Source organism: Ictidomys tridecemlineatus, chromosome 14 (genome assembly GCF_052094955.1).
Source record: "Ictidomys tridecemlineatus isolate mIctTri1 chromosome 14, mIctTri1.hap1, whole genome shotgun sequence".
Lineage (NCBI taxonomy): Eukaryota > Metazoa > Chordata > Mammalia > Rodentia > Sciuridae > Ictidomys > Ictidomys tridecemlineatus.
Genome location: NC_135490.1, coordinates 10,838,714 through 10,861,705, shown reverse-complemented (window position 1 = coordinate 10,861,705; position 22,992 = coordinate 10,838,714). Strand labels below are relative to the sequence as shown.

The window sequence follows — 22,992 nt, the reverse complement described above, 5'->3', positions numbered from 1 at the left end:
GTGACTGGGGGGCAAGGCCGGGTGATGTCCTGGAGGAAGAGAGATGAATGGTGGTGGAATGTCAACGGATGGCCTTGAACATCAGCCGGAACAGCTTCCACACGAGGCAGGAGATGAATAATCTACATGGATCCTTTCCTACAGAAATGGCATCCGACAGCACGTGTTTCGGTTGGATCCGAGAAAAAGAGGCAAGAACATGTTAGGCCAGCACAAAGAAGTGTCAGCAAGCTGGGCGAGTGGAGGGAAATGGAGGGCGAAATCAGGACCATTGGGAAGGGACAGGATGGCTGCAGCTACTTTGAAAGAAAAATAAGATTGTGTCATAGGAAGTTTTAGGTGATTAAATCTTAGTTGTTTGCCGAATGGCATTGATACGAACAGGCAGGGTAGGGAGGAAGAGCTTAGATCTGCTGGGGGAAGAAAGGCAGTGGGGAGTCGGGAGACGAGGGGACAGCAGCCCAGAGGTTCTTGGAGGTGAGAACTGGGTCTCAGGTAAGACAAATGACTTGGGGGTGTCAGCCTTTCACCGAGGGCCTGCTACAGCCCGGTGTCCCACAGGCCACCTGCTGAGGCGACCCGACGGCTGCAGGTGCCCCTAGAGACGCAACTTGGGTATCTTGGAATCAGTGGAGTAGTGACGGCCGCTGAAGTCATCACCCACAGGAAAAGAACCAAGAGCCCCTTCAGAAGAGCAAGGAGCAGTCAGCGCAGCCCTTCAAGATCCGAGAGTGAAATGCACCGGGAGCTCAGGTGGGTAGAGCTCCAGAGAGCCAGGGCAAGAGGCATGGGAGGCACGGGAACCCGGAGCGCTCGAGTGTCAGGTTCAGCTGACGGTGCAAGGTGACTGGGAGCCGAGAACGGGTTACGAGATTTCTAAGGTGCCAGCAGCGTCCTTCCCAAGAGCTGCTTTAATAGATTATTAGGACTGGAACCCCCCAGGTGCCAGGGGTGACAGTTCAAGAACCAGACAGAGGAGAGACACGCGTGTTCTGCAATGTAAAGTGTGACACCAGGCGTAGACCAAGCTGGGAGCCCAGAGGCTCCCCCAATTCACATATTGAAACCTAATCACCAGGGCAGTAGTGCTGAGCAGGGGGGCCTATGGGAGATGATTAGGTCATGTGAGTGGCCCTAGCGTCCTGCAAAAGAGACTCGAGACTCGGGGGAGCTTGTTTGCCCCTTCCACCACGTGAGGAGCAGCAGAAAGGCAGCGTCTATGAGGAACCACCTTCCCAGACACGGAGTCTGTCTGCACCTTGACCTGGGGCTTCCCAGATGCTTGGACTGTGGGCACTTGTAAGCCACCAGCCACCTAGTTGAAGGTGTCTTGTCTTAATAATCTAGGGTGGTACTCAGAGTCTGCACATGCAGGCTCCAGAATCTGAAACCAATAGCAGGAATTCTAAAACCTGAACGAGCATGGCTTAGCTGTTTTCAGGATAGTTCCAGGGCTCCAACAAATGTGTCTGATGATCTGGACCAAAACAACCTCACCAAAGAGGTCAGAGCAATTTTCACGACATGAGTCCCTGCTTAACTGGTGTGACCAACTGTTTGTTTTCGACAGCGGCTGCTGGAGTGGTGTGAAAACCGGCACTTGAAATCAACCCACGCAGCTCCACTGAAAGTCTTTAATTAAGGCTAACAAAGTGGCTTCATCCAAACACCAACTCTCAGCGGAGGCTGCCGAGCAGGTGGGAGTAAGAAAGACTGAGAATCTTCAGGAAAGTGCAGTTTCCACCAGCAACTTTTGCTCTGGGCGTTCCAGGGGCTGTGGTAGCAGGGAGCCTGCCATCTCCCATCTTCTGTTAAAAAATTATCTCATTAGAAGATGCATTAGAACCAAGACACTAAAATCTTTATCCTTGACATGTTAATTTTAGTTGAGGCACATGCAGGAAAAAACTATGCTACAAATGCAAAACAGTCTAAAGATAGGGAAGGGCCAGGGCCAAGGAAAGAAGAGAAATTATAGAAGAGAAATTGAGGAGGTATCAGGAGTGACGGGGATCAGGTGCAGCAGAGAGACAGACAGGAGGAAGAGGGCACACAGACCTAGACACAGGACAGAGACCGAGAGAAATGGAAGTTTCTCTCTCTTTCCAACTTTTTCTCCCTGACCTCGTCTTCTTTTATTTTTTTCTTTTCTGTTCTCACTGGATTTGGCAGTCTGGAGTCTACAGGGCATGTACCAAAATGTCTGCCAGTGATTCAGAGATTTGAAGACCTTCTTAAGTCTCAGACGACATCAAACTTACACGCCAGCTGCATTCAGGATTCCTCTTGTCAGTGACTAAAATCAGCTTGAATCTTAAACATCTAAAACTTGTACTTTTCGTAGATAGCAGAGAAGCTGGCAATTTCACCATGTCTATGGTCCCTTATGCAACATGAGCTTTTTTTTCAAAGCCAGTCCAGATTCTCCCTTTAAATTTCAGTCTTGGTCCTTGAAAATCCCTGGGCTCCCACATCCATCTAGCAGCTCTGTGCAATATTTATTTAACCTTCAAGCCTAGGACTGTGCAGTAAATGGGCAACTTCTAACCATACTAAAAGCTTACAGCACTCATTGATGACCCTTTTAGTTTTTAATTCAGTGTCACAAAAGCAATTCAAGCCAGGGAATGCAACAAATTTAAAACTACTGCTTGTCTTGCTATCTCAATATAAATTATTTATACTCTTTCATCCTGGCGACAGCGAGAAGGAGCAGCAAATGAATCAGCACTTTTCTTTGCAAAGCTGTGCTGAGAATACAAAGCGTCCGTATTGCAGGAGTGAGAAAGAAAGGTATAGATTCTTTACCATGGTGCTTACTTTAAAGCCACAGATTGATCTACCCATTTCTGGTACTACCTTTTAAAATGACCAGACCACAGTCCAGGAATAGAATCCTGATTAGCTAGCGGTATGTGCGAGGCAGCTCAACTCTTCCATTGCTTCAAGAAACAAAGTGATTCCCCTGTGAGGCATCCGATCAAGAAGTTCCCCAAGGGTGTCCTCTCCCCTGGTGGTGCCATCCGCATGTCCTGTGGGGCTTTGCCTCTTGTGCAAATGCTTACCATCTCTACGATCTAGTCTCCTTATCCATATGTTATTTACCAAGGTAAATGAAGATAGTAGAATGCAGGGAGAACTAAAAAATGTCCAGCAGGCTTTAGAAGAAATGAAGTATTTATTATGGATGGTTGGAGTCTGGCTTATTTGCATAGGAGAACCTTACTCTGGGGGCTATAATAATTTTAACAAGTTTTCTAGGTTCCCAAATATAAATTTCTTTTGAATCCTATAGGGATCAATCTGGAAGTCCTGAGGGATGTTCCCTAGTATTGGCAGGACAAAGTAGAAAGTTCACCTTAGCCTAATAGGAGTCTAAGGACATAGATCTCATAGAGGCAAGACAGTCCTTGCTTTAGAAGTCATAATTGCTTGGACCTTCTCGTGATATTTGGAGTCTTTGTATTATGTAAAATCAGTTGGTGAGCATGAAGCTGCTGTTGGGATTCATTGTGTGTCTGATAGCATTTACTCAAGAATTCTTTCCATGACTCATTCAATCTGTATCACAGATACTTCTGGGAGGATGCAAAGAAGTTCAAGGAGACCTGGCCCCACCTAATGTGAGACCAGGGCCTAATGAGACAGAAAGATGCCTGGAGAGGGGATTATGAACCACTGTGCCATGAAGCTCTGAGCACAGGCCCAGTGAGGGGCCGGGCAGGACTGTCACTTGATTTTTAAAGTGTTGTATCATTTTCTTTCCAGTTCTCAAAATAATAAAGTTCATTATTTAAAAAACTTGAAAAATACAGAATGACATACACACACACACACACACACACACAAAAAAAAAAAGTTTAAAGACCATTTCTACCTCGTGGCAACACCTCATTTATTGGAGACCTTTTTCTTCCCAATGTAGCTGTATATGGAGGCTTAAGTCTGAAGCCAGAGACCAGGAGACATACCCTTTCATTCTGTATGCAGCAGATGGAGTCCAGCCCCGGGAACTGGGAGCCTGGGAGACCAGGACATTAAGAACAATCTGCTCTGTACCTTTTAGGCCAGACATTTAACCAGTTTGTCCTCAGTCTCCTCTCCTCTTCATTCAAGGGAGTGCATGAGCTCTCTATGGTCGCTGCCATTTCTCTGAGATTAAAATTCCTACTAATAGGAATTTTAGGTTGGTCCAAAAGATGAAGGTTGATCCACTTCAATGTCAAAGCCACACTGTCCAGGTACAATGGAACTTATCATTCCATAATCCATACGCCAGACACTTGAAGTGCACAGACACTCTGCATAAGAGACGACAGACTGTGCTTTATTTAACAGTTTCTCCAGAACTTCAAGATTCTCTGTAAATAGCAACCTGGGGAAAGTGCTGCTTAATATAGAAATGAACTACTTTGATGTATAGACGGGTTAACTGCTAACCAGGGCTCCTCTGAACTGCACTGTGAACAAAACCCACTGTTGCAAGCGCAGTCTCTCCCTGCCTCTCTCTGACAAACTCCCCCCACCTCCACTGCAGTATTTTTTGCTGCCTGCCATTAGCATTCGGTCTCCACCCTTCTGCAGGCTGGCCGCTCGCACACCGCTATGGCCACTTTGAAATTTCAGTTTGTTAAGGGGAATTGACTTTGACCTAGAAGGTGATAGACCCCTGGAGGTTTTAGCTAATAGCATGTATCATCCCATGTCTTGTTCTTGCAGATGGTAAGTAATGAAAGCAAGGGTGAATGTCCATGACCAAATTCCTGTTGGTCTTTCTTTCAGCCCCTGGGGCTACGAGGACCCACAGAAGGCTACGGGTTTGTAAGACAAGGGATCATGTCCCAGGCCTGCATCTGGCCTTTAGCTTTGGGTTCCTACAAGCTTATGCTTTATGATCCACAAGTCCCCTTTATTTTCAGTACTTATAGAGCAGAATCCATGAAAGAGACTTGGATGTCAATAAGCCTGGATCTGAGCAGCAGGAAGCCATGTGAATATACGTGATTTGACCAGGCGCTGAGTTTCTTGGGAAACAGTGGTCTAATCTGGCTGCCTGTAATTCAGTCGTCTACCAGTGGATCCCAGCGGCTGCAGAAAAGTGCCTGAGGAGGTTTTCCAGATACACACGCAGATGGTGTCTCTCTGAGCTCAGCTGAATCTGGAGACCCCGGAGGGGGACTCTGATCTTCCGCAGAAACATGATTTTTGACAATTAATTTCTCCAAAGGATGCGAGGGTCCCCCCCCCAGTCTAACGGGATTTCCTGTCGTTTACAACCCTTGCTTTGAAGGATAGCCCTCTTTCTAAGTATGCAGTTATAGGTCTAATTTATTATGCCAGTATTAATCTGATCGTCTCTCTAACAATTTTTTAAAAGGTACTCAGATGCTTTTTAGGGCCTTTTGAATATGTATGATTTAAAGGGTAATTATGTTAATCCAGGCCAATGGGTCGCCTCCCCACATTTGATTGACAATATGGGAGTCTAACTGGAGATGGGCTATTGGATTAGTTCTTTGTGCAGAAATAAGGAAAGGAGACAGAGAAGATGTGCTGTGGCCTGAAACATTAGAAGCTACATGTGAGGGGCCTTCTGTGAAGACTCATCCAGCTGTCTTCCTGCAGAGCTTGGAGAGCCCCTGTCCTACCTGTGGTGAGCTGGCGCCCCCTACAGGAGGAACCCAGGCCTGCTTTACATGGGTCAGTTCAACTCTACACCCAGGCCACCTCCACCCCGCACGCCTCTGACTCAGAGATGATTTCACTACTGTGCAGCTCATATTTTTCTTCCCTATTTCTGACCATCCTAAGTGAAGGTAATGAAACTTGTCCAGTGACAGGCTGCGGTTCTCAGGCGATCGATATCTCCGGGCAGAATTAGGCTAATGGACTTGAACAAATCAATTGGCTCCATCATGGTGAAACACAGCATCATCCCCAGCCTGCTTGTCAAGTTCTCCTCCTGGAAAGTCTGTCTGCAGGCAGTACCGAGTGCCCTCGGGGCTTGAGGCATGTGGCATCAATGGCCCTGAAGACATTTCACAGGGAAGACATGGGGGGGGGGACTTCCACAGTCCTCAAGGATTTGCAATAGCAAACTCACATCCACCTTCTGCTTCAGGCAGGGCCTGGAGTACCTGCTTCAGGTGAAGCTCAGCTGCCCACCCCAGCCTGTGATAAGTCGTGAGAGGATGTGTGGCTATAGAGATTCCTAGCATTTTTGGAGAGAGGGGCAACTCTGTATTGCTTAGAAGCTTTGAGAATGCAGAGGACATGCTGACCGTGTAGTCCTCTGTTGAAAAAGAGAATTTCAGTGACCAGAAGAGAGAGTAGAAGAGTGGAACATGGGGCCAGGGAAGAGGCGAGGTACCAGAAGCTCAGAGACCCGCTGACTGGGTCTAGATCAACCAGGACACCAGGGACTGCTGCAGAATCAAGGACGAGAACCCACCTTCATTTTTAGAGCAAAATCCAACAGAAGGTTTGGAGATTTGACTGCAGTCTTTTGTCCTACATACACACTACAACTGAAGGATCTACACTGACACATTGTTGCCACCCAAAATTCATGCTCACATTAAGGTTTGCTCTTGGTGTATGTTCTAGGTGTTTGGACAAACAACAGGACCTCTGTCCACCACTGCAGGATCAGATAGATGGTAGCTTCACTGTCCTAAAAATCCTCTGGGTTCTGCCTGTTCATCCCTCCTCCCTCCTGACCCCATAACTGCTGTTCTTTTTACTGTCTCCCTAGTTGTGCCTTTTCCAGACTCTCGTTTGGTTGAAAGGACCACTTGTCACCTTTTCAGAGTGACTTCTTTCACTCCATCTCGTTCTGTCTTTTTATGGCTTGATAGCTGCGGCGGCAATACCGGGGACTGAGCCCAGGGGCTCTCTACCGCTGAGCCTCAGCACCAGTTTTTGTTTTTTGTTTTTTTCTTTTTTTCAGACAGACCTCACTATATTGCCCAGGCTGGCCTTAAACTTGCAATCCTCCCGCTTTAACCTCTCTAGCTGCTGAGATTATAGCTCCTTTCTTTCTAGTACCAGATAATACTGCATTGTCAGGAAGTACGGCAGTGTGCTTATTCAGCTACTGAAGGACATTCAGCTGCTCCAAGCTCTGGCAATTATGAATAAAGCTGCTATCCACCCCCAGGTGCAGGTCTCTGTGTGGACTCCTTGGAGACCCGGCTTCCCTTGACTCCCAGCTGAGTTCCCTCTGCATGGTCGCGTGGATTTCCTCCTACATCAGTCTCCCTGTGGAATCCCATGAATTACAATTTCTCTCCCTGCTGGCTCAATGGCGTCTCAGGATCAATAGCTGTCAAGGGGGAAAAGAAAAAATTCAACCATCCTTGCTGGATCCTTTATTTTACACAAATGAAAACCAGCCTAAAGAGGTTGGCTTGCCCAAGGGGCAGAGCCAGTAGCCAGACCTCTGACTCCACAGCTGAGGCCTGTCCCCATACCCTGCTGTGACCCAGCCTTTGAGAATGGGGTCACAGTGCCTTCTTCTTTGGAGGTTTCCATATACACTAGAGTTACCATGTGGGATGGAGCCAGTGAGCTCCATGGAGCTGTGGGGGTGGGGGAAGGGCTAGCCCCCCAGGACCTAGGTTGCTGGTGGAAATTCTCGAGGTTACACTTTTCCTGAATGCTCCTGTAGAGGAGCCTCGTTTTGTTAATCTGGAGGCAGTCAGGACAAAGACCTGGATCCCTGGTTCATGGCTAGGGAATCTGAAAGTGACCCAGCAGGTCCGAGGCCAGTCTTCCACCTGTGTTGCACAGGGCAACACCGCTCCTTCCTGAAGGTGCGGAGAGCTCACACCCTGTCCTTGTCCAAGTCAAACTGTGCTCTCGGCATGCTCCCTAAAGGTGGGCATTTCTGTGGAGGAGCCACAGCTCTATAAGGGCCCTACCTGTCCCCAGTCTGCCTGGCTAAGTAGAGCAACGTGTGGCCTAAGATGCTATTCAAGAACCCTACCCATGATACTGAGAGAATTTGTGTCTGGGTCTTTCTTCATTGGAATATAAAACCCCAAACCACAAAACAGTGTCTTAGTCCATTTTCCATTGCTATAATAGACCACCACTGAGACTGGGTGGTTAATTTTAAAAAAAGGAAGTTTATTTGGGCTGACAGTTCTGTAGAACAGGAAGGTGCAGGCATCTGCTTGCCTTCTGCTGAGGGTCGCAAGCTGCTCCATGCAGGGTGGGAAAGCAGAAAAGGAAGCAGGTGTATGCAAATGAGAGGCAGGGGACAAATAAGCTGACCCACTTGAGAGATGTTTAATGTGTTCTGGCAGGAGCTGCATTAATCCCCCAGTAAGCGTGCCCACCCCATGACCTAATCGCTTCCTGCAGGTCCCACCACCTCTCAGTATCACTCATGACATTGGTACTCAACATTCAAGATGGATTTTGGAGGAAACAAGCCATGACAAAAGTCTACCGGTAAATATTTGCTAAATGGCATGCATGTGTAATGCAGAAACAGCTCAACTGCTGACTGCCAGAGATTGAAACTGAAATGCAATTCTTTTGCAAGTTTGCTTCTGCCAGCTCTGCCTTTTTCTGAATGGGCTATTATAGCTATCTCATCTGGAATGTTTAACCTATTTCAATAAGTAGCTTGACTGTGCTAGGCCCTCAGGCTGTCATCCTGGAAAGCCAGTGTGTAGATCTCATGATAAACAGGGAAGGAAACCACTTAAGGCATTAGTAGTCTCCTGGAAGAAAATATTTAGCATGAAGACTTGGTAAAAAAATAATAATAATAATCATACGATGATGCTGAGTGTCTGTACTGCCAAGTTAGAGAAATAAAAAGGTATTGGCAAGCGTGATGATATGGAAAGGTTTCTCCTGGCCACCTCCCATCATGGACTCTTAATTCAAAAGGACGAGAAGTGGTAGATGAGGAGAAAGCACTAAGAGAGGTAATGAAGCGGGAGGCGAGAAAGTAGGAAGAGAAGGTGGTAGAGTTATAACGGTTGCAGGAGTGAGTCAGCTGTTTGCTTGAACAATCTCATCGATGCTGTTGCAGTAGAAGCCTAATTCTCAGCACAGCCGGACTCGGCACACTGCGTAGGCGTGTGTGTGTATGTGTGTGCATGTGTGTGTGTGTGTCTGTGGCACGCGTGCTCGCATGCATGCTTGCACAGATGAGCACATGTGTGCAAAGGTATCAGGAGAATTGCAGCAGCAATCAATGAACTTATTGTATTAAAAGTTTAATACTCACAATGACTCATCTCTTCCAAAAGAAGCTTCTCTTTATGATCGATAGGTAGCCTTCTCCTGTCAGCTAATACACATCTTGTCCACAGGGGGAGAAGGTAAAGAGATGTTGCCTGAGGAAGGATGTAACAATAGCTCTTTCGTGATTACAGGCAGAGAGAGTCAGGAATAGACTCTCAACCCGGCAGAGGCAGCAGAAGGAAAACACAAATCCCGGAGCACTGCTCACCAGAAGGCCTGTCACCCCACACTCTGCTGCTGGCTGCCTCTATGACCTGGAGCAAGTTATTTCACCTTTGCCAGCCTCAGTTTCCTCACCTAAGAAGTAAAGAGTTATACCGCCCCATTTTACCCCTCCAGACACATGATCTTAGCAGCCATGGTGCATTTCCTCTAAAAATTTTTGACCAGTTTTCTAATAGAATATGACAACTACATAATCAGTTATGGCATTCACTCACCATTTGTTCCTACACCAATTTATCATATGCCAGACCCGGCAATGACACCCCATTGCAGCCTCCTGGAAAGCAAGCTCACTTCTGAATTTCCTACTACCTAATTCACTGTCACTGTTCCATAATATCAGTTGGGTTGAGTTGAATGGTGTCCTTCAGTCAAGGCCAAAGTTTAGACATTCTATATTACTGCAATGACATCTTGTATTAGAAATAGCACAGGTCACCGAGTATGGTAGCACACACCTGTAATCTCAGCGCCTCGGGAAACTAAGGCAGGAGAATCGGGAGTTCAAAGCCAGCCTCAGCGACAGCGAGTTACTAAGCAACTCAGAGAGATCCTGTCTCTAAATAAAATCCAAAATAAGGCTGGGGCTGGGGCTCAGTGGTCCAGTTCCAGTATAAAAAAAAAAGAAAGAAAGAAAGAGCGAGCACAGGTCAGCCAGGTGTGGTGGCACACACCTATCCACATGCCTATAATCCCAGCTACTCAGGAGGTGGGGCAGGAGGAGGAGGTAGGAGGATCACAAGTTTGATGTCAGCTGGGCAGTTATTGAGACCCTGTCTCAAAATAAAATAAAAGGGCTAAAGATGTAGAGCACTTGCCTAGACTGCGTGAGACTCTCAGTTTTAATCCCCAGCATCACTAAAAAGAAGAAGAAGAAGAAAAATGGCATAGATTTGGAGCCAGACAGGCCAGAGTTCAAACCCCAACTTTGTCAATAACCAGCCTGGACAGGTTACTTAGCTCCTGTGGTGTCCAGGAAGAGAAGCCAGAGCCCAGGGTTCGGCTCCGCAGCTTCCTGTCTATTCTGGGGATAAGCCTCTCTGTGTGGATCACGCTGTTCACCTCAGAGCTCACAGGACGGGAAGTCTCATCCGGAATCCAAGGCCGGAGAATGGCTTACAGCAGTAAAGCCAGGAATTGCAACCAGAACTAGGCCAGAGCTAGGCCTGCAGACCGCCCTTCCCAGGCTGGGCCAGATGTGGCTGAACATCGGCCTGTTTGGTAGGTGGTGGGGCTGAAGCCAGAGGCATTGTGCCGGGTTGACTCTTTCACTAGGGGGCAGTGGGGGTGGGGGGAGTTTTCTTTGGTGGTGCTGGGGATTGAACCCAGGGCCTTGTGCACACTGGGCAAGCACTCTACCCACTGAGCTATGTCCCAGTCCCACTGTGTGGACTTTTTAAAACATAACAGTCGTAGCAGTGGGTATCGTGTGTGCATCCTTGGTAACTTCCCGCGGTCTTCATGATAATCAGTCCTGGTCTCCACAAGGGGTGTGGTCTAGACCCCTCCTTCTGACACCTCAGATATTCTGGTCCTTGGGGCCTTTCTCCCTAATCACCCGTCTTGGAAGATTGGTGCAAACCCCACACATTCCACCTAAACTACGTACTGACGACAGACTCAATAAATATACAGGTACCCAATCCACTAACTTTGGGGGAAATAAAGCAGATGGCCTTTGTTGTATCCATTTTTTTTCATAAAATTTTATTGACAAACTTTGTAACTTGATTTTCATTTTCTTTCAAGGTAAATGTCAGCTAAACCTCCCCCCCCCACCCACACACACACACACACTGTGCACCGACACGTGGCGCTCCTCACTTCCGGTGTCTTCGTCCTGTGACAGTTATCCTCAGAGAGGGCGGACTTCCTGGGAGTCACATGCCTCAGGACCCAGCAGAAGAAATAACTGGTTCTGCCTGGAAAGGTCCGGAACCCGTTCCTGAGAAGTGGGTAGAACTTCACTTTCCGCACCAGAACCCTCAGCTCAAGGTCAAGGCTCAACCATCAACAAGACAGAGTGACAGCCCAGGGGAAAGCCCCCATCTGGGAGGGACTCTGGATGCCCCAGACTCTGGCAAAGTCGGCTCTTCTCATTTTTGCTGCCAGTTACCCGACTTCCAGTCATTTCCCTCCCCTCCGCGGCAGCCCTGGAGGGTCAGGAAGCTGAAGCCCTGTCTCCAGGAAGACCCAAGCCCCGGGCCCTGCACAGTTCAGCGGAACCCCTTTCCATCAGCAGAGGGTCTTCATGACTCCAAAAATGTCAGGCAGTTCTGGTTTTTATTGACCCGAGGGGACACTGCAAAGGAACCACCCCGGTTTCAGGTCCCCCCCGACCACATCCATCACCCCCCCTTTGACACAAAATCCTGTACTCTGAAGAGGCAGGACGACGTTTCCATTGTCTGCCAGCATCAATCTTTCTGCTTTGAGTGTTTTGAACCTAAAATAAGAATTTATTTAAATTCCAAAGAATTTATTTAAATCCCGGTGCATTTAAATTCTGAAGATGCAGGATTTGAAGGTTATTTATATTTTATATTATAGAGCAAGACCCCGAACCCTATTATAGGTCCACAGTTGGAGACTTTAAGTGGTCTATGAGCATTTATGCTTTCTTTTTCTTTTTTTTTTTCCTGGGAGGGGAAAACTGGTCAACATGCTGTAATATTTTCCTGGAGTTTCGGGTCGGTACTCCTCCCTCAGCTTCTTAAGTAGCATCTCATTTCCTGGCAAAGAATCTTTTTATTAGAAACATTTTTCTATAGTGGCATATCAGTGCCATTTAAATTTCCTTAAAAGGTTTAAACTTCCATCCTTGTGATACAATTAATGGAATTCCATTTAGTCTTTATTCCTTATCTACCCCCTCTTTTTTCTTTAAATACCCAGTTCCAATCGGTGACTTCCACAATTTCTAAAGCTTTCTCAAATGCAGGACTTCTCATGATGCAAGCAAAAGGTCTCCTTTCCATCCAACGTCCCAGGTCACTGGTATTTGATTAAAAAAACTCTGGGAACCTACTTTCTTTCCATTAATAATGGAAATGTCTGCCTCCTAGTTTAATCCTGATGTTGAGTCCCTAATCCCCCTTCCCCGGGGCCTCAAGACGATGACGTGCTTAGTTTATGAGTGCACCCCCCCCCCCACCGGCTCACCGGGCCAGAGCCCTCCAGTACAAGAGGCCGCTGTGACATACGGTAGAAAACTCTGGCCCAGAAATGAAAGGATCTACCATCCAGTCTCCCAATGGTAGAACTTGCACAAGCTGCAGAACCTCGGAGCCTGAAGGGTCCCTGAACGCACATTTTTTTAGTGCTGGGGACTGAACCCAGGGCTCCCCAGCCCTGAATTTCTTCATCTGAGAAAGAGGGATAAAGCGGCATCCTTGAAAAGATGACTCAGCAAAAGTACCTAATGTGATTCTAGCACACAGTAGGTGGTCAGAGCCTGGGTGGGTGCTGTATTTTAGGATCCCTGTCTAGACCACTGCAGTAATTTCCTAACTGACTGGTCTTGAAGCCTCTTTCATCAATCCTGCTTTACAGTGCCAGGTTAATTCTCTTAAAAGCATCGTTTCTGTTACATCACCCTGTTGGCTTAAGAACATACATAAGAAAAATGTGAAAACCCTCAGTCTGCTGCTCAGAGTCCTCTGTGACCTTGTGACTACAGGAGTCTGCCCCCAGCCTCTCCAGCCTTTCCCCCTCCTCTTTCCTCCCTCCCCTGCCCCTCCCCAGCCTCTGGCCCTGTGCTGGACCCTCCTCCCCTAACTCTCCTCCCTTTTCCATCTTGGGAGATTTCACAAAGATGGAAAACTGCAGCCAGTTCTGTCCCAATGCAGCCCCTTTACTCTCTGTCCCTCTAGCCTCTCCCACATAGACCATAGCACACAGGTATTTTCTGGGGTGTATATGGGTACACTTGGTCCACATATTCAGTAGTGCATATTTTCTATATTTGCATATATTCAATTTATTAATATAAACTTAGTATGACGCCTGTAACTCTTTGCTTGCCTTTGTTTGTGAATATTCTATCACTTCCAGTGAGTCATAAGCTGTCTTGAGAACAAGAGCTATTGACCGTCTACATATACTTCTAAAATATAGGTCCCTACCCTTTATTATGTTTTTGTCACACTGAGAAGGGGGAAATCTCACTGAGTGGGGAGGAAAAAGTGAGGTATTTAACTTCCATCATGGAGGAAAAGGAGAACGCAGGGTATGCTTGCATTGCTAGTGTCCAGTCCAGTGGACACTCAGCACACAGTGCTCAGAGTGACCACATGAACGAGCAAATACATGAATGAATGAATGAATGAATGAATGAATGAATGAATGAATGAATGAATGAACAAATGAATGATATAAAATTGGAATAAAAACAAGTTGATACTCTTATTAGCAGACAGATCAGACTTCATGGTACCATCTGAGGGTAGCATAAGGATTCATTTGCAGACATTCGTTCCCTCTCTCCAGAATATCCTCCCCTGGACTTGCCTCCTTTGAACTTGCTCATCCTTCAGGAACTATCAAAAGTTCTGGGTTAGTTCTGTTGTTAAACCTAACTTATGCATAAAATTTCTTTCCTTCTTGACATGACATAGTACTTGAATTTCTCCTGGCATCTACTCTCTTCTACCTCAAAGACTACTTACTTGTTTGGAGACAGAATCACATAGTAGTTAAGTAGACTCTGGTCTGGTGCCAGGCTGCCTGAGTTTGTATCCCAATTTGGCACTTACTAGCTGCGTGATCTTGAATGAGTTACTTAGCCTTTCTGTGCTCTACTTACTTCATCTGCAAAGTGGAAATGATATTAATACCTATTATGGGGTTCTCGCAAGGAATTAGTAATGAGTCAATGTCATTACAAGGAGTTAATGTCATCCTTCAAGCAGGCCTCCTGCACTGTAGCTGTGGATCTGCCAGGCATCATCAGAGGGCTGGAGCCTGGGTCACCTTAGTCTGCAAACTCCCTTCTTCCAGGATCTGAGCTCACTGTACTCTTGGAGGGAGGCAGCAGGTGGCCCCTGTCAGTCAAGCTCTGCCCTGGGGAAAGACACCTCAAACCCTGATCCTGGGAGACGGGGCCACATCCCATTTCTGAGCTCCTCAATGTTCCAGGCCTTCTTTACAGTTCTCACCTCATTGTGCTCCTCCTCTGCCTCGAATTTCAGCCCCTGCCTTTCTTTCCTGGTCTGTGTCTGTGAAAGCATGTGCAGCAGTCCCCTCCTCGCGTCCATGGCTTCATTTTCTGTCATTTCAGTTGCCTGTGGTCACCTGCAGTCTAAAAACATGAAATGGAAAATTCCATAAGTCAACGACTCCTAAGTTTTAGATTGCACGTCCTTCTGAGTAGCATGACGACTCTCATGTCATCCTGCTCCACCCCACCCAGGATGTGGACCAACCCTTCATGCAGTGTATCCACCCTGCGTACACTACCCATCAGTTGGTCACTTAGTCACCATCTGAGTTAGCAGATCAACTGCTGTAGTAACCTCAGTGTTAGTGTTCAACTAACCCTAGTTAATGGGCTAATAATACCCTAATAATGGGCTAACTTGGCAAGAGTAGTTGACATTGACAATTCAGATATGCCAAAAAGAGTTCATAAAATGCTTCCTTTAAGTGAAAAAGTGAAAGTTCATCATAGAAATGTATGTGTAGGGAAAAAAAATATGATATACACGGCTCAGCACTCCGGGAGGTTCCGGGCATCACTGGAGGTCACGGAAGGTAGAGATTTACACTTCTCTTATGTAATGGCGATAACACAAACTTCCACTGCCTCACATCTCGTTTCCTATGCTCATCTCACGCCAGCAAAGGTAGAGCATCTTTTTTCTTCTCCGTGGTTGCACTGTATCAAATTATTCCACCGTCATTTGTTCAATCAATCCCATAATGAGGACTAAAAAATGATTTCCAGGCTTTTGTGTCCTTTACAATAGGAACACCACCTGGAAGACCAGCCTCCGTCCCCTATAAGATCACTCTCTGCTGCTTCCCTGAGAATAGGTCTGTGGAACATTGGGAGCCCAGGGGCAGGTGGGAAGGACGTGCAGGGCCCCAATGGGAAGAGTCCTGAGCAGGGAGAGCACTTGCAGGCAGGGCTTCGAGAAGGCCAGGTTCTCACCACCTCCCACAGACAACTGTACCCGGACCCGGTGGTCACCAGGGCAGGCTGTAAAGCCCTGAAGTTTCCAGAAAAGTCAAAAAGGGTTGAATATGTAGCCGGAGACATGGGGGGCATTTCACCCTTAAATTAAGGCTGAGTTTTCAGCAGTCTGCCAGGTGGGAAAAATCTAAGAAACGTCACCTGCCAACACCACTTTTCCAGACTACACAGTCGACAGCCCTGGAGGCTGGGCTCCTCCTAAGATCCCCTTCAATGCGGTGGACACCGGGGCTTTGATGCACCAGGGTCTTCCCACCTGCAACCGAAAGGGAGCTTACTGGAGGGAATTTGGTGCTGTGCCTTTAACAGGGCGTGGCAGCCCGCCTGCTGCAGTCTCTACCGCAGTAAGCTCAGTGCAGCCCTGTCCCAGGCTGTCCCAAGGCCTCCACAGCACCTGGGCTCAGGGGTGCTGCCCCTTCCAGTGAGCCACTAGCAGAGCCATGAACTGAGCTTTGGTTTTGCCATGAGCTCCCGGTATCCACACAGTAACCCAGGGGGAAGAACAGCACAAATTCTCCTTTCCTTAAACAGGGCTCCAGGGGTAAAATGATTCATCCAAAGCCAAGTGCTTACGGGGGAACAGGTAATTTCTAAGGCTTCCATCAGAGATGCTTTCCGAGATACACAGCATTGAACTTCTACAGAACGTTCTCGCTCAAGCCCTAAATGCAAATGAAGTGCTTTTTAAATTTTTTCTGTTTTCACACTTCCAAAAGATTTTCTGCTCTGATTTTTCTGTTCTGCAAGGATTGACTTAACCTTGTTGTAGCAAAATCCTCACAAGTTTACAGCAATGTGACTCTTGTTGAGATCGGAAGACGTATGAGCCTTTTAGAAATGGATTTTTGTTGATGGTCACTGTGAGGCACAGCCCCTGCGAATCCATGTGCCCAGAGGGTTTGCCTGTATCATCTCGTCTTCCTCGCATTCTTTGCATAGGATTCCTCCCTCTCCAAGAGTCTGCTGTTACATAAAGACACAGAAAGCATAGCACCAATTAAGTGTCTTTCCTCGCCTCTCTCAACACCTTCCAGTTGTACTCACAAAGACAAGAAGCCCAATTAGGCCATTTAAAATAGCAGGTCTCTATGAGAGTCCCCTGTAGGCTACTGTATATTACTTTACTGCATCTAACACCCTGAGAGAAATGTCCCAAAAAGGAAACAGAGATACTCGTACGTCCCCGTTCCTATTGGATCATGGCTTGTCAAGCTCACTCAGCACAGGAAAGCCGACTGTTCCAGGCCCTCTGGGATGCTCTAAGGTATATCTCCGGCCCACTTAATATGAGAGAAGCAAAGCCTCCGCTGAAAGGGAAGTGGGCAGAGTCCCACAGACTTTCACTTTATGGGAGCACTTGTCAGAAGAAAATCAACTCCACAGTAGCCAATTACAGTGCCCTTAGAATAGGAGCCAAAAGAATGAGGCGACCTGACACGTTTGCACATATGCACAGTGTTTGCACAAATGTCACGAATGTCTTTTTCTTGAGTTTACTCTTTGGAGGCGCCTGCCACCTTGTGGTCAAATCACGCCACTGCAAAGTACAAGGCAGGGGCTTGCCAATCCTCCTTAGACCCAGAGCTTTCAAAGGTGTGTTGATCTCCTCCTCCTCCTCCGAGCCCACCTGCCCAGGAGGTAGAAGGCATTGTTAGTGTGTTTTTTCAAGTCTGTTGAGGACATATCATTGACTCCTTCTGACTTTCAGAAAATCCTATTTAGGTTTTTACCTCCGTCATTAAAGAGATGTTGACAAGTCTAACCGTGACAGTTCCAAGTACCTAAAATGAAGGCTGAGCAAGTCAAGGTTATGTCTTACGTCCTTCTAAATGGGACTGAAAAGAAAATATTGGCAGACTCCCCTAGGCTGCTGTGTAATGTTACACCTTGACAGAAATACACAGGAAGCAAAGAGACTTACGTCTTGGCAGGCACAGTGTTATCTCAGACACACCAGCTGGACAGCTTGCTGAAGGAGTGTTCTGCTTTAACTTAGAGGCAATCGTGTGCATCCGGTCATGTGCTATTAGACAGGATCAATAGTGACAATTAGTGACATGACAAAGGCCACATCTATGCTAAGATGATTAAATTTTTGTTGCAAAAGTAACAAATACCCAAAGTAAAAATCCTGCCGTTTGTTGCCTTTGGAGCTATTTGCCCTGTGTCTCTGGAATCAGTGGGCTCACATTCTTTTCTGCCCCACTCCTCCCCTGCCAAAAAAAAAAAAAAATTACCATGGACTTACAGTGAAGATGCAGGCCGAGAGGTAGGAAAGGGACAGGCTTCTGGAAATTCTGTGTCCTAGACCCTGTGAAGATGATTTCAGACGCATCCTTGCCTTTCACATCCCAGAACCCCAGAGAGGTTGACTCTGCCTTTGTGGAAAGGGAAGTGGAGACTCTGAGTAGGTGCTTCACACAGCTAATGAGAGAAAGAGGTGGGTCTGAGCGACAGACCAGGCAGCTGGCCCTGCTCATGGGGTCTCAACAGCCGTACAGTGATGAGCCCCGACACTCATGCGGTAGAAGTTGAAAAGCTCCAGGCGCAGCTCAGACATGCTCAAAAATGCATCTCCTCTCCTCAAAGTACACGTGCGAGAATTCACAAGCTAACCGTGGGTGCTTGGCTAACTGGGGGACATGTTGGCTCTCAGGGGTTGGTCAGTGACTCCCTCTGTCCCTGGAAGAGCTGGCCCCAGCTTTGAGATGACGCATGGTTTAGGTGTGAGTTACAGGACGCGGACTTCACTAGTCCTTTTAGGCACCATGACACCCAGAACTGTCCCAGTCAGTGGAAAGGCTTGGTTTTGAATACTGTGAGACATCCCAGGAGGTATGTGTGTGGTTGGTGGTCAGCAGCCAGAGCTACAGCTATACCCCCAAACCACCCGACATGTCAATCCTTGGACACCGTGTTCACAAACACTGTGCACTGGATCTTGGTCAAAATAGACACCCCAGCCCCGGAGAAGGAGAGCGAGGCCAGCCAGAGATGGCCAAACCAGGCCCCAGGGTGATGTTCAGTGGGGGTCCCTGACCTTCCCGGTGGCTCTGCTGGGGGGGAAGTGGAAGTCGTGGTCAGCTTCCACAAGCACTTGAACTTCATCTTAAAATGCAGCTCAGGTTAAAGACACCTGGAATCTATTGGCCACTAGACAGGATGACACTGTCGTAGGGCATGAATCAGGTTATCTGAAGGATGCGATGGACAAGGAAAGACACTCTCCTGCTGACAGAGAGCTCCTGCCAGTTCTGCAGTGATGGAGACAGCCAAGCAGCGAGTGTCCCCAACCACCCCCGCCCCACGGGGCCATGCAGGGGGGAGTGAGGTGGAGGCGGGAGACACACAGACCTTCACCCTCAGGAGTCCTTGGCGGCCACAGCCGGATCCTTTTCCCACTCCTGTTTCGCTGCTTCTTCCTGCTGTGGGGTGGAGAGGGAGGACAGCGGAACACGGGGTCTCCAGTCTCTGCAGCTTCCTGGGACCAAGTGAGGAGGGGACCCCGGCATCGGCCTCTGCCCAGGCTCCTCCTGTGCAGCACTAGGTTCGAGGTTAAGGGACTGAAACTGAATCAGGCCAGACTCAGATTCTGGGTGGAGAAGGAGCATAGCGCTCCTCCGTGGGTGCTGCTGCTGAGTGGGAGCTTCCACCAGTTGGGGTGTCAGCCGGGGACACGAGAGAGAGCTGACCTGGAGGCCGTGGGTCCTAGATTGGAAAGGAGGGGAGGGGGAGACCTCCCTCCACCTGGCTAGAAGCACTGCAAGAATGTCCCAAGGGACCGGCCCCCCTGGAGCCCACTCCAGAGGAAAGGGCCTTGGGTCATGAGCCCGTCCTTGACCTTGGCTTGCTGGCTGGTTTCTCTCTCATGGGCAGAGTCGTGAGGCCGTCAGACCCCAAGGCAGCGCATCCCGGAAGACCGTCAGTGCTCGGTTGCACACGACGGCTTTTATTATTTCTATGTTTTTGTTTTTGTTTTTGTTTTTCACATCTATATTTGAGGAAGTAAAACTGAAAAGGTAGTTTGAGTCCCTTTCACAGGCTTGAGTGTTTGGGAATATTCAACTGAGTCTCGAATTTTCTTCTGAGGTTGATATGGAGCCACTGACGGCCTTTTATAGGGACAGTCATTAAAAATATTAACGAGGGACACATGGAATGAAAAGGATGGCAATACAGACAGAAAGGACCATAGGACTTGTTTCTGTGAAGGTCCCGGTGTATGCTCAAACCTGTACATGTATGGGCACAATCACAATTCATAAACTTCAATGGAAACTTAAAGTAACCTACGAGGACAATAAAGTTTGAAGACCATCAGATAAAATCCCAGAATGGACTGGAGGTGGGGGAAACAGGGGAACAGGATCAAGAAAAATGTTTTGGGGGTAAATTAACAGGACTTGGACACTGATTATTTACAGTCAATAAAGGAATGAGTCAAAGGTAATGAACATATTTCGGATTTGACTGTCTCATAGTCTGTTGTCCAAAATAGAAAAAAAAAAAAAAAAGAAAAGTGAGTCGGGAACCTATTCAGCTGTGATGATAAGGAAATATTCAAGTGGAAACCTCTCATTGTGTGGGTGTCTTAGTCCACTTTCTGTTGCTGTAACAAAACACCTGAGATTGGGTAACTTATAAAGCAGCTGGATACTGCAGACGGGTCCGTGTGGATGGCAAGGTGTGTGCTGCAGATAGTCTGCAGTCTCAGAAGCGATGACTCACCAGCAAAGCCAGTTGGCAATAGCACAGAAATCAAAATGGATGCAGAGTGGTCAAAGGGAAGGCAAAAATCCTTTTCCAGGACTTAGAGCTTTACTGTCAGGAGGTAAGTTGCTGCACAGATTTCATGTGGGGAGTCGAATCTGCCAGAAGAATAAATTCCCAGAACCTGACAATGCTTCACAGGGCCTGGGGAACACCAGACGGAGCCGTTTTGCCCCCGGACGTGGGTACTCCAGCTCACTTACACAATCGACAACTGTCCTGATTTATGTCTGCGTCCAACCACTGAACTTGCCTCACTCAGTCCTGCTTGTCTCCCCCAGAAGATGTTCAGCTGCATGTTCCCACTCTTGCTCCAACAGCCCAAGCTCACTTTCTCTCCGTGGAAAAACTCATCCTGTCTAACTTGACTTGCATTTCCTGATTTGCAGATCAACCCCGACTACGGTTTCTTGACTCATGTTACTAGGAAGTTGTTGGTGCTCTCTGGAGTTTCTGTTTGCTTCAGAATTCACCCAAATCCTTCCTAGCCTCCCTTCACAGCTGACAGGTGCATGCCTAACCCTGGGTCTGGCTGGATGAAGCCACCTGTGTGCTCTGCACCTAATCCCAGGCAGCAGGACGGGTTGCCAGACTGCAGCAGCTAGGCCGGCACTGGGTCCTAATTTGCATACTGTTTGAGCACACTCACTGTGCTAACTTCAAAACGCCCCATTTAAGAATCAAAAGAACAAAATTTTTTTGCAGTCTGCCGCAATTTTTTCCAGGCCAAGCATTCACTGAAAAAAAAAAGTGCGAGGAAAGACTTAAAATCACCTCCAAGAGGAAGGAAGAGAAAGCCTTTGCTTCTCATATCCAAAACACTCTGCGTCTCTGAAGAGCAGGGTCGGGAAGAGGCTGGTGGTCCGTGCCTCCCCCTGTCCTCCGCCTCTCGTTCTCTCTCTACTGGCTACTGCGACAGGAAGCGACTTACTTCCAGATGATTCCTGAAAATAGAACGAAAGAGGCAAAAGACTCATTCCCAGAAACCAGGGATCTCCATCCTTATCGAGTATCCACATTCCCTGCCAAACAGACACAAAATGTGCCCACCCGGGTTGCACACATACGCTCTACCATCTGTCTTCACAGGAATCCTTTTTTTCTCAGAGGAGTTTTGTTTGTTTTGAGAATCGTCTGCAGGACAGAAGCCCTGCTCTGTGACAGCTCATTGCATGACCTAAAGCCCTACCTGCCCTGGGTCCTGCAGACAGGGTCAAAGCTTCAGCTCAGAGAAGTGCTTCCCGCTCCCTCCCTCATCTTCGTCTGGGGGGGGTTGTCTTGAATGGCTGCATGAAAAGGTTTGATTTCCTGCTGAGAGGGAGCTGGGAATGGCACCGTGAGTCAGCATGCGGAGGAGGCAGGAGCTCTGCAGGGGCCTGCGCACGCACGTCCAGTGCACAATCTCACAGTGACACCTAGAGTTGACGGAAAGACCAGCTAGCCCCGTCAAGGGTGACAACGCCGTGTTAACACTTGGAATGACACAACTCACTGGTCACTGTAAAGGAATCGTGGTCCACAACCTCAGTATGCGGCAAGTCCTGCCTTCTCCCCCTCCATCCAAAACAATCTGTTGAGCTGTGCCGGCCCATGAGGTTGCCAGAATATTCCACCTCAGTCGTGATGTGGTTCCTGCTGTATGACCTCACGCCCCGTGTGTCAGACAGTCCCAGGAAACCTTAAAGAGGACAGGAAGCTTGGGAAAGAACTGTCCATCTCCAGCTCCTGCAGGTCACCTCTGATTTGTCCAGTGTCCACAACCTAGAACAGGAGGAACTGAATCCACCATCAGGGAAGTAAACTCTTTTTGTAAAATATTTATTTTTTAGTTATAGGTGGACACAATATCTTTTTATTTTTATGTGGTGCTGAAGATGGAACTCAGTGTCTCACACATGGCAGGCCAGCGCTCTTACCTCTGAGCTATGACCCCAGCCCCTGAGTAGATAGTTTTCTTTCTCGGACATTCCCAGCGTGTTCTTTGACACAGCGAGTCATTTTGCAAACTCAGGAAACAATAAAAATGACATATAATATCAAAACAGAGGCTGCCAGGGGCGGGGGGGAGGGGGGGGCTTTCCATCCACACCCACCTGTCCCTGAGTTTCCTCTCTACAGAACTAAATGGTTTTGCACCTACAAGAATCGGGCCAGAGAGATGATTAGAAATCTGCCGTGCATAGCACTAAGGCTGACCCCCCCGGTGCCCGTGGCTATTAAATCAGCATCTCGCATGTGCTGGACGCTAGGTTTGCCGATTGCTGCGGGAGTTTTTCATTAATGCTGAAGGACTGTGCTTCCTGTCCCTAAAGATCAGTAACAGGAGAGCCATGCTAGGGAACGGTGCTGGGCGCTTGATTGGCTAAGCCCCCACTGGGCGCTGTTCATGCACCAAGAACCCGGGCAGCGCCTCTGTGCACAAGTCCTGAGGAAGCAAATCAGAGCTGCAGTCTGGTCTGTGAGCAACAGGGACGTGGTTTTCTGTTGTTTCGAGGCATCCGCCACAGACCTACAGTCGGATTTTAACAGGTGAATGGACC

At 47.9% G+C, this 22,992-nt stretch overlaps 1 long non-coding RNA gene across 3 annotated transcripts; it reads right to left on the bottom strand.

The window, feature by feature from the left end:
* Positions 1-11,273: 11,273 nt before the first annotated feature.
* LOC120892434 (uncharacterized) lies at positions 11,274-21,825 on the bottom strand. Of its 3 annotated transcripts, none has more exons than XR_013430216.1 (7): positions 21,642-21,825; positions 19,037-21,396; positions 17,931-18,106; positions 17,604-17,705; positions 15,824-16,645; positions 14,646-14,788; positions 11,274-11,434 (listed from the first exon to the last, which is right to left on the bottom strand). It is a non-coding gene; the product is annotated as an uncharacterized LOC120892434 (long non-coding RNA). The 3 variants fall into 3 exon arrangements; XR_013430217.1 differs by lacking the exon at positions 15,824-16,645 and having other exon boundaries at positions 19,037-19,163; positions 21,227-21,396; XR_013430215.1 differs by lacking the exon at positions 15,824-16,645.
* Between the last annotated feature and the right edge of the window lie 1,167 nt (positions 21,826-22,992).